The sequence below is a fragment of the Balaenoptera ricei genome, chromosome 2 (assembly GCF_028023285.1).
Source record: "Balaenoptera ricei isolate mBalRic1 chromosome 2, mBalRic1.hap2, whole genome shotgun sequence".
NCBI classification, from domain to species: domain Eukaryota; kingdom Metazoa; phylum Chordata; class Mammalia; order Artiodactyla; family Balaenopteridae; genus Balaenoptera; species Balaenoptera ricei.
The window spans coordinates 138,059,661-138,071,197 of NC_082640.1; the positions used below are offsets into that span (position 1 = coordinate 138,059,661).

General features: G+C 46.2%; 1 long non-coding RNA gene and 1 pseudogene across 1 annotated transcript; one reads left to right on the top strand and one right to left on the bottom strand.

Moving 5' to 3' along the window:
- The first annotated feature begins 2,847 nt into the window (after positions 1-2,847).
- Positions 2,848-3,361, top strand: LOC132360154 (ferritin light chain-like; annotated as a pseudogene).
- Positions 3,362-7,187: 3,826 nt separating this feature from the next.
- Positions 7,188-10,070, bottom strand: LOC132360620 (uncharacterized). Its single transcript, XR_009501133.1, has 3 exons — positions 9,316-10,070; positions 8,279-9,103; positions 7,188-8,109 (listed from the first exon to the last, which is right to left on the bottom strand). It is a non-coding gene; the product is annotated as an uncharacterized LOC132360620 (long non-coding RNA).
- Between the last annotated feature and the right edge of the window lie 1,467 nt (positions 10,071-11,537).

Genomic DNA, 11,537 nt, shown 5'->3' on the forward strand with positions numbered 1-11,537 from the left:
ACATGTTCACATCACAGAGGTCTGGCCCCTCCCTGTAGGAGGGAGAAGAGGAAACATTTTCCCTCCTTCTACTGAGTCATCCCCTCAACCCCCGCCACACCCTTACCACAGATATTAAATGGCAGGGGGGGCTTCTTACTGCAGCAGTGGAAAAACAAAATGTCAACTTAGAAAAAAACAAAGGCTCAAACAAATTAGAACTAATAAGGCTCAGTATGTTTGCCAGACACAAGATCTCCCTGCACAAATCAACAGCATCTCTCTCCCGGCTGCAAGAGCCACTAGGAAATATTACTAAACAGATACCGTTTACAACAGCAACAGGAAGGAATCCCCCAGCGGTCCAGTGGTTAGGACTCTGTGCTTCCATCCCTAGTCGGGGAATTAATATCCCACAAGCTGCCCAGCCAAAGAACAACAACGGCAACAGGAATTACAAAATATCTCGGGGTTAACCAAGAACATACAAAACTGCTATACAAAAATTTTTAATTCTAATAAAGGAAACAGAAAATGACCTGAGTAAATAGAGCACATTCCATGCTTTTGGACTGGATGCCCGAATATAGGATGACTTGTCTTGGATGATTCTATAAAGACCTAATTGAATTCACGGTTAACCTACAAATTCAGTGCACTCCCACTCAAAACTCCAGCTGGATTTCTTTTTGAGGAATAATAAATAAATAAACAAACAAACAAATAAATAATAATCTTTCTAAAAGAAGAGTAGAGAAGGGAGACTTGCTCAATCAAACACGCTGCAGACGCATAGCAGTACAGCATGGTACTGGCTCAGTGACACACAGACCAGTGGGGCAGAGTAGAAAACACGGCAACACATCCGTGGACTGTATGTGTATACATACATATCGAAATGTCACATAAAAGCACACCTTCTCAATGGATTTAGCCCCAAGTTAAGGCTTTGTTGGGATCTTCTGCTCCCCTGCTACCATTGTAACAAGTAGACCTGAGGAACAGCCTTGATGGTACCTTGAGGTCCCTGCATGACTCAAAATGAACTACATGAAACTGGCTCTGTGGAGAGGACAGCCCTTAATGTCCTACAGGCTTAACTTTCTAGAGCTGCCCCCCAAAGTCAGCAGCAGCAACAAGATGCTGGACGTAAGAAGCCACGGAGGCATACAGAGCTGAGGCAGGGCAGCACACAAAGCCACAGGGTGTCAGCTCTCCCCACATGAAATGCATTGTTCCACTAATGAGAAGGTGAGCTCCACCTGCCAGAGGAGCTGGAGGCCGAGCCGAAAAGGAGGTGGATTGAGTCTGAGCCAAAAGACAGATTCCACAAAGCAGCCCCATTCTGAGGGTCCAGCAACTTTTACTCCAGCTAATCCATTCAGCTCTCCTGTAACCCTAAAAGCATCAACAACTTTAAGAAAAATATGGCATCAAAAGAAAATCTCATATCTTGTGTTTCCATTCTTTTTACCTGTCACTCATTTAGTATTTCTAGGAAATAACATCCTTTTCCCTCTGTTTTAGGCAGGATTAATCTAGGTTGTACTGTGGTAGCAAACAAGCCCCAAATCACAGAGGCTTATATCTTGATAACTGTTGAAGTTAAAGTAATGGGTATAGCAGGTTCAACATCCTATTGTCTCTGCTTTCATATGTTTGAAATTTTCCATAATAAACATTTTTTATTTAATCTCAAAACAACAAAACAACAAAAATTTGTTTCTTGCTCCTACTACACACCCATCATGGATCAGTCAGCTCTCTACTCCCACTTTGTCCTCGCTGAGAGGCACAGACTAGTGAGCTTCTGCTATCCGGGGTACTGCTGGTTACATGGCGGAGGAAAAGAACCGTGGGAGTAAAAGAACCATGGGGGAGTCGTCTGATGGTGCTTAAGGCTTTTGCCCGGCAAGTGAAACATATCACGCTATCGACATTTCATTGATAAGGCAAGTCACACGGCCACACTTAACTTCAGTGGCTTAGGAAAATACGGCCCACCTATATGCTCAGTAGAAGGAGACCTGGAAATACTTGGTGAACAGCACTAACGATTACCACAGCTCTGAAGACGTGAATCTAGGAATTAAAGGCCAAAAGGTGCTCTGATACACCATAGTTTTTACCAACGGATTTCAACACCGCCCTGCCAACCCTCGCCGCCCAAATGCTCGGCCTTCTCACTTGTGATAAACCACTCAAAATTATACCAAGACTGGGAGTTCCACAATGTCAGGGACAGTTTATCTGTCTTTACCTCTCCAACACAGAGCACCTGTTTTGTCTTTACCAGGTGCTAAATTCAGATTTGCTGAACTGAAGAGACAGTGGAGACAAGCAGTGTGAACAACCAGGAATTCCCTTACAGAAGCTATTTCTCACCTTTGTTCTTACTTTTAACAAATTCTGTCTTAGGACATTCCCAGGCGGAGCAGGGAGGGGCTGCTGCTTTTCTAGGCCACTGGGTTACTGAGGTGGTCCTAGGTGGCCAGTCTTTCTCGGCCAAGAGCCCTGAGCTTGAACTCACCAATGTCAATCCCGAGATCCCTTCAACCTCGGGATCATCCCACCCAAAAGCCCGCATCTTATAGGTGAGGAAACGGAACCTCCGAGAAAGTAATGATTTCTATTTGCTGTAAGTGTCTACGGCCTGCAGTGCACCCGGCGGTCCCACAGATCTGTCTCTTGCTTCAACAGTGTTTGGGTGGAACACACCCGTAGATGCCCCTTCTGCGAGCCCCTGGCCACCCTCCAACTTCTTTTCCAGTCGCAACCTTTGGAACCAACCAATTAGACATCCTCTGCCCACCTCCCAGGACCAGCCAACACCATTTTTTGAGCTTAGCTCCTTATTGCCGATCAACCATGAGCCCCTGGATTCATCAGAATTATTCCGCCAAGGTGGAGGCCGCCGTCAACCACCTGGTCAACACACATCTGTGGGCGTCCCACACCTACCTCTCCCCGGGCATCTGTTTCGACTGCGACGACGTGGCTCTGGAGGGCCTGGGCCACTTCTTCCTCGAGTTGGCAGAGGAGAAGCGCAAGGGCACTGAGCATCTGTTGAAGATGCCAAACCAGCTCAGTGGCTGTGCCCTCTTCCAGGATGTGCAGAAGCTCTTCCAAAGATGAGTGAGGTAAAACCCAGATGTCGTGGAAGCCACCACGGTCGTGGAGAAGAACCTGAACCCGGTCCTTTTGGATCTGCATGCCCTGGGTTCTGCCACGCAGACTCCCAGCTCTGACTTCCTGGAGAGCTGCAAACTAGATGAGCCGGTGAAACTCATCAAGAAGATGGGCGGCCACCTGACTGACCTCCCGGGCTGGCGGGCCCCAGTTGGGGGCTGGGCGAGGAGCTCTTCAAAAGGCTCACCTTTAAGCACGACTAACTCGGAGCCTCCGGAGCCCAGCAGCCTTTGAGGAGCCCCTCTGCATCACCCTGGTGTCCGGGCTTCTGCCTTAGCCTCTCTCTGCAGCCACTGGGCAGCTTTTTAACCCAAGCCCTGGACCAAATGGAAACAATTAAAATTAAAAGTCTATGGCCTAAGTCCCTTCGCTTTAGCGTTGTTCAAAATGCCTGTGGCTGAACTGACTTCACAACCCCAGTCTGGTGTTCTCTGTCTGCCATATTGTATCCAGCCATGTTGTAAACTGCCACGTGTTCAGCAAATGTAAAATTAACAGAGAGAGAGAGAGAGAGAGAGAGAGAGAGAGAGAGTTGTTTGTATAATGCAGGTAATTCTGCCTGCTATTCCACTCAATGAAGGGCTATAAATCTGCTGTTCCCGGTGGGTCTTGGTTCCCGCCTCCTTCTCATTGTGTAAGAACTAGTCAGGCTTTGTGTAGCTCTAGCACAGCCCCTAGACGCAGGCCAATCCTTCACCTGGGGCTCCACTGAAGAGACAGTATTCTGTCCCAACACTGGAGGGGAAGCTGGTCTTGTTGCACTTAGTGAGAAATAGTGTCATGGTCTCTACCACGGCAACTTCTGACTGGATTTCCAAGGGTCATTTGGATCATCCTCTCAGTCTTTAGAACCTGAGCCTGGGTGTGATGTGCTGTGCTGTGATCATTGCCAGCACAGGGTATGGGCGGCCAGGAAAGAACCCATTCAGAACAGCACATGTGTTCAATTACCCCTTGGTGAGCTCTCGCTGGAGCATCTTATGGGCAAGGGAGTGTGGAGAGAATGAAAACTTGAACAAACCTATACATCACTGGACTATAAAAATCATTAAAATATTGACAGATTTAAAGCCTTAATGACCCAGCAAAGATGGGAAATACGCTTAAATGCAGATCTCAGTCATTAAAAATACATTTTGCATGCCACATTTACCTCCCATGAAAATGGGGGGAAAATACATTTAGGGCGAGATTGCCACAGCTCCCCGAGAGGGTGGGTTAGAAAAGCGAGTGACAATTCTCATCGAGTGCCCAATGAGGTGAAAGCTCTCAGGAGCTGGGGTGGTCCTTCTGTGGAGGCTGGTGGCTCTGTCACCATCAAAGCTGCAGCCAATTCACCACTCCAGAGACTCCTGAACTGTGCAAGATGCAGGCAGCACTTTCCCGAGAGACATCAGCTCACAGGGAAAGATGCCAGAAAGGGTCTGGCTTGGCAAAAGCATCAAGAGGTAAGGCAGCTGGAGAAATGTATATGGCAAGACACACTTAGCAACTGGAGCAACTTACCAGAGACACCAAATTAGTCTCCTTCCAAAGCATGTTTCTTTTTTCTTACCAGAACTTAGTTTCTGTATTAGTTTGCTAGGGCTACTGTAACAAAGTACCAGAGACTGGTGGCTTAAACAACAGACATTTATTTTCTCACTATAATGGAGGCTAGAAGTCCAAGGTCAAGGTGCGGGCAGGGTTGGTTTCCTCTGAGGCCTCTCTCCTTGCCTTGCAGACAACCGCCTTCTCCCTGTGTCTTCACATCACCTTCCCTCTGCCTGTCTGTGTCCAGATCTCTTTTTATAAGGACACTAGTTGTGTTGGATTAGGGCCCATCCTAAAGACCTCATTTTAACTTAATTACCTCTTTAAAGACCCGGTTTCCAAATTGGTCACATTCTAAGGAACTGGGGGTTAGGACTTCAACATATAAATTTAGGGGGACACAAGTCAAACCATAACAGTTGCTAAATGATTATAATACCTCCAAAAGGAGGCTTGGGGAACAGTTGTTTTGTTTTACAGAGAAAAGTAAAAGTTCATAGCGTATGGAGTGGCTTCTGCCTTTTTAAGTTATTTGATTCAGTGAAACTCCAACTCACAAGGACTCCCATCGGCAGGGACAGTGAGGAGGAAATGGCCGGGCCGTTAGCCACAAACCAGTTTAGTGATCTTCAGCTAATAACACACCCCTCCCAAACCTCAGTTTCCTCTTCTGTGAAACAAAGGAGTTAAGTGGGGAGCTGGATGTGGTGACTGGCACCCAAAACACTTCTTCGAGCTGTCCTGTGTGGTAAAGAAAAGAAAGCGGAAAACTGCACTTCTCAGATTCCTTTCCAGCTAGAGTTCTGGTTATGAGTCAGGTTCCCCCCAGTAAGATGCTGTGGTATGAGACTGGGGGACAAAAATGAAGGGAGACCGCCTTCCTGTTGCTGTTTCTACCGGCCTGGCCGATCAATCGAATGGAAAGGAGGTGTGGAGGCTGGAGTTAGCATTCCAGCATCCCATGCCCAGGCTGAAGGCACCAGAACAGTCGTGGGGATGGGGCCGCAGCAGGGGAGTACCCCAGGAGTCTCTCCCGAAGACATGCTGGCAAAATATGAAAAACGTACACAGGTGTGTTCACTGCTGCACTATTGTTAACAGCAAAGGACTAGTTACAACCCTAGTGGCCGTGAATAGGAAACTGGTTGAATAAACTACTATATCCACACACATGATGGAACGTTCTGCAGCTCTGTAAAGGAAGAAAAAATATTTCCAAACACTGCTGTGGAGTCATCTTCAGGACGTATAGTTGAACGAAAAAGCAAAGTGGACAAAAAGGTATACTGTTTAGAACGTGGGATGGGGTGGGTAGCGTTGTATATTTAAGAGAAATCTTGGAAGAATAAAAAACAAAAAAGAAGGAGTCCTAAAGACCTCCTTTAACGCTAAAAATAGTGTGACTAAGATGTCAGGTCCTGACCTCTGGTAGTGAATGTAGAAACAAAGGGACAAGCGCCCTGGCCTGTTTCTCCCACCCAGTTAGGTGAGAGGTGAGAAGGAAGCCTGCGGGAGGGAAATGAGCATTGGCTGAGCATCTGTCATTTATAGCACCTGGGCCAGGCGCTTCAAATATATTTTCTCCTTTAATCGTTTACAGTTTCACTTTGAGGTCGGTATTTTTATTACCCCCAGTTTATAGATAAGGAAAGGAGAGCCAAGAGAAGTTAAGCAACTTGACCAAATTCATGAAGCAAGTAAAGTGCCAGAAATAGGGCTTTACACCCAGGCCTTCGGGATCCCAGCTACAGATTCTCTCTCTTGCTGGGTCCTGGATGGAGCTCTTAGGCTGTGGCCACAGGGAGGTAATGCTTCCCTAGGACCCCGGTTTCTGTCTCCTTCCTTCACGCCCTCCCAGAGAGAGGCACCAGGCCTGGCTGCAAGGGAGGGTCCCGGGGAGGGAGGGAGTGCCTCTAAGCCACTGGCTTTCAATTTGATTGCATATGAAAATCACCTGAGGTGCTTTCAAAATTACTGATGCTTGGGTCCTACTCTCAGAGATTCTGATTTAATACGTATGGGTTGCAGCCTAGGCATGGGGTTTTTAGAAGCTCCCCAGGTAATCCTAATGTGCAGCAAAGTCTGAGAACCAGGGCTCTGAGCTCTTGCTGTTTTCATGTGTAGTAACGTCCAGAATCATTAGCATCACCTGGGCGTTTGTTAGAACTGAGCGCTCTCTGGGCCCGCACCGGACCTACTGAATCAGAAACTTGTGGGGAGGGGGGAGTGAAGGGAAGGGGGGAGTGAAGGGAAGGGGGCCAGTGATCTGTATTTTCACATGCCTTCCACTCAATTCTCTGTGCCCTAAAGCTTGAGAATCACCGCTCTAAGCAGCAAGCTAGAGACAGATCCTCAGGCGCCATGGTTTGCTTTGTCAACTGTCACACAATCACTATGTTATTACCAAGTAAGATAAATCTGATGGTCCCAGGCAATGAGACTGTCCAGGTTTTTCCCCCAAGAACAAAACTTCAAGGCATGTGAGAATGCTTTTAAATGAGATTTGGAATCACCTGGAACTCAGGGTAGCTTCTGAGAAGGGGAGCAGCATTATCAAAATATGACGACGCTACTCAGCTACTGTGAACCAAAAGCTGCCAAAGGGAGTGTCAGCAGCCGAGGGAGAACATGGCCCTCAGGGGCAGACGGACCAGGCTGGACGGCCGAGGTCACCCAGCACATGGCAACCTCACCTGCCAAGGCTTCTCCACCTGAATGGTGTATTAATTTCCTAGGGCTGTTGTAACAAATTAATAAACTTCATGACTTAAAACAACAGACATCTACTCTTTCACTGTTCTGGAGGACAGGAGTCTGAAATCAAGGTATTGGCAGGGTTGGTTCCTCCTGGAAGGTTTAAGAGAGAATCTGTTCCGTGCTTCTCTCCTGGCTTCTCGTCGCTGCGGGCAACCCTTGGGGTTCCTTGGTTTGTAGACAAATTGCTCCAATCTCTGCCTCTGTCTTCACATGACCTTCCCCTCTGGGTCTCAAATTTTCCCTCTCCTTTCTCTTATAAGGACCATCACTGGATTCAGGGGCCACCCTAAGTCCAGGATGATCTTATCTCAAAATCCTTCACTTAGTCACATCTGCAAAGATTGTTTCCAAATAAGGTCACACTCACAGGTGTGTGTGTGGGGTGGTTACGTTAGGATTTGAATGTGTCTTTGTGGGGCTGCAATTCAACCCACTACAAATGGGAAACAAATTCCGCTTTCTCACAGCAGCCTTCCCTAAGGCTGATTCTGAGCAGAGAGATTACCTGAGGAACCTCTGTTTCCCTCAGGGCAAACGTGGTGGGCCTGGAGTTCAGCACTACTGACTGTCTGCACAGAGTTCTCCATCAGACGGTTGCTTTCTTGCGAGCTCACCAAGGCCTTGTTGCAGAGCCGAGATCTTTCTGTGCTACTGTATAAAGGAGGAACTGAGGCTCAGGGACTTGCCGAGCTCCCAGAGCTAGGAAGGGGTGGTCCCCCAACTCTAACTGCGCTGCCCCTTCTGTTGGCATCAGCTGCTGTCAGGAGTCGTGACTTAGCCCGATTGTCTTCAGCAAAGTGGGGGGCTGGGGATTTCTTACCTGAGACCAGTGGTGTAATCAAGATCCAGCCTTGGGACTTCCCTGGCGGTCCAGCAGTTAAGACTCTGCCCTTCCACTGTAGGGGGCACAGGTTCGGTCCCTGTCCGGGAACTAAGATCCCACGTGCCCCGCGGTATGGCCAAAAAGTTAAAAAAAAAAAAAAAAAAGATTCAGTCTCATGCCAGCCAGCTTATCACCAGAAGCTCCTGGCAGACGGTCTGGTCACTTCTTTCTCTCAGTTTCCCATGACCTCCTTCAATGCCAGTTCTACAAACACAGAGAGCCTTGTGCCTGTCAGGCCCTTGGCCTCTGGGAGGAACTCAGTAAATGTGAATAGAATGATTTTTTTGTTTGTTTTTGGCTCCAGCTCAGCAGGAAACCTGTTTGATATACATAGTCGAATAAAATACATCTATTTCCATGAACTTAACCATCCAGGGGACCCAGAGACACACTCTGACATAGAGTGAAGCAGAAGCAGTGGCTTCTGACACCAGTCTCCCTGCTCTTGTCAACTCAAAAATGGATGAAAATCTGTAACCAAGCAGCCAGGAGACTGGCGTGGGTGCTGTTACCTTCAGGTCTAATTTTCCATGGGTTCCGTGTGGTCTGGTCAGGGATGTGTCAGCTTCATCTTTAGGGCCTTCCTTACTGAGCGAGCAGTCTCAGGTTTGCTTGCTCACCTTAGCCACAGCTGCTGCAGGCCTCTTCTAGGAATTCAGAGTCACGTGCAGCCTGAACGACCCCAGCCTCTCCCAGCTCAGGACTCCTGCCTTCCTGTCCTCCGTTGCCAGCTCTCAGCCCTTGGTTTCCAGCCATTAAACTCTGCAATTAAAAAATCAACCTATCTTCCCCTTCTGAATAGTTCCCCTTTCTAACTTTTTCCATCTGCTTAATGGCACCACCTGGAAAGCAGACGTCACTGCTCGGCCCTCTCCTCCCCTCTCCCCGCTATAGTCAATCTCCTACCACAAGACAGGAGGTGGGGTACAGAGGTGGGTAGACAAGGAAGGGAACAAACATTTTTGAGCACTCACCACGATGAGACAGGCCAGGGGCTGGATGCTAGCTCATGGATCTTCTCAATAATCCGGTGAGGTGGGGACAGTGTTACTGTCCTAATCTCACAGGTGAAAAACCGAGGCTCGGAACGATTCGGGGCCTTGGGGCCACGCAGCGGTGTGGTAGAGCTCAGACCCGGCCCGTGCTCTTGGCACTCTGCGGTGATGCTCAGCCTGATTTATGCTTCCTCTGGTGACTCCCTAACTGCTGCTTCTCTCCTGCTTTTGCCAGCGCTGCCTAGTCCAGGCCTTTACCATCTCCTTCCTGAATAGCAGTGACAGCTTCCCAGCTATTCTCTGCATCTACTCTTTTCTGCAGCAATCTGCCTGTGTCCAACGCTTTCTATTTCTTTCACGTCTCCCATAGTGCCTGGCCCAGGAGGGGATGTGGGGTAGACACTCAGCATATCTTGTAATAGAATGCTCTGGGCCTGGTGCAACAGGAAACTTATTTTCTAGCATCTAAATATGAGTTTTGATTAGGCTAGGCACCACCTGCTGGTACCTTGAGAGGTGCAGACTAGGTTAGTAATGCAGTTGACTTGTTACCATTCTTAGTAATGAAGGATGAGGATGGAACTTACACGGAACAGTATGGAGATTCCTTAAAAAAGTAAAAATAGAGTTGCCGTATGATCCAGCGATCCCACTCCTGGGCATATATCCAGAGAAAAACTCTAATTTGAAAAGATACATGTACCCCAATGTTCACAGCAGCACTATTTACACTAGCCAAGACATGGAAGCAACCTAAATGTCCATCAACAGATGAATGGATAAAGAAGATGTGATATATAAATATACAATGGAATATTACTCAGCCATAAAAGAGAATGAAATAATGCCATTTGCAGCAACATGGATGGACCTAGAGATTATCACACTAAGTGAAGTCAGACAGAGAAAGACAAACGTCATATGATATCACTTATATGTGGAATCTAAAAAAATGATACAAATGAACTTATTTATGAAATAGAAATAGACTCACAGACATAGAACACAAAGATGGTTATCAAAGGGGAAGGGGGGGAGACAAATTAGAAGTTTGTGATTAACATATAAACAATACTATATATAAAATAGATAAACAATAAGGATCTACTGTATAGCACAGGAAACTGTATTCAATATCTTGTAATAACCTATAATGGAAAAGAATCTGGAAAAGAATATATATGTGTGTGTGTGTGTATGTGTGTGTATATATATATATACTGAATCACTTTGCTGTACACCTGAAACTAACAAAATATTGTAAATTAACTATACTTCAATTTTAAAAATGGTTAAAAAAAATGATGTACATTTCAGAGGGGAATGGATTTTATAGAGATGAGTTCTATGTGCTTATCTGATGTAATCAGGAACGTGTACAAGCTTGCATCATATATATTCCCTTTACCAACCTGGGTGTAGACAGAAGAGTATGGTGTTAGGAGGTCCCAGTGAAATATGGTAAATATCCTGCACTAGTGACCACTTGCCAGTTACCAGACACGAAAACCACACCTGATCCTTCTTCTTTGCATGAGAGTGTCACTGCCGGGGTCCACCCTCCCGACCACTAAGCAATTAAAAATATTTTGACAAATGAGCCCATTCCATTTCCTATTACTATTCACCATCATCTGACTTACCTGTCATACCACACAGCAAAGCTGTATTTTATATGAAAATCTAGTCAAATAACAAGGGCGCTAGACCCAGCCTTTCAAATTCCTTCTCACTGAGAGCAAGTTAGTACAAACTTTTTGTAGGGTAATTTGGAAATAGTGATAAAAATTTAAATACAAATATCCTTTGACCTAACAGTTCCACTCCTAGGATTCCCCCCCAACCCCAGCCCCATGGATAATAATGACAACAACAAAAACAAAACCAAGCCAAAACAAAAATACACCCGTGTGTGTAAACATTTCTTTCAGCATTATTTGTAAGAGCATAGGATTAGACACAATTAAAATGTTCTTTAATAGATGATGGTTAAATAAATTCTGATACATCCAAAAATGAAATTTTATGAAGTCATGAGAAAGAATGAGGTAAATTTTTACGTGATAATATTGAATAAGGAATATGCTACAAGACACATTAAGTGTAAAAGGTGCAGAGGAGTGGGTATAGCGTGTATAGCAGGTGTAGTATGTAGTATGCTTCCTTGTACGTAAAAAGGATATCAAAGCATTCACTTACTT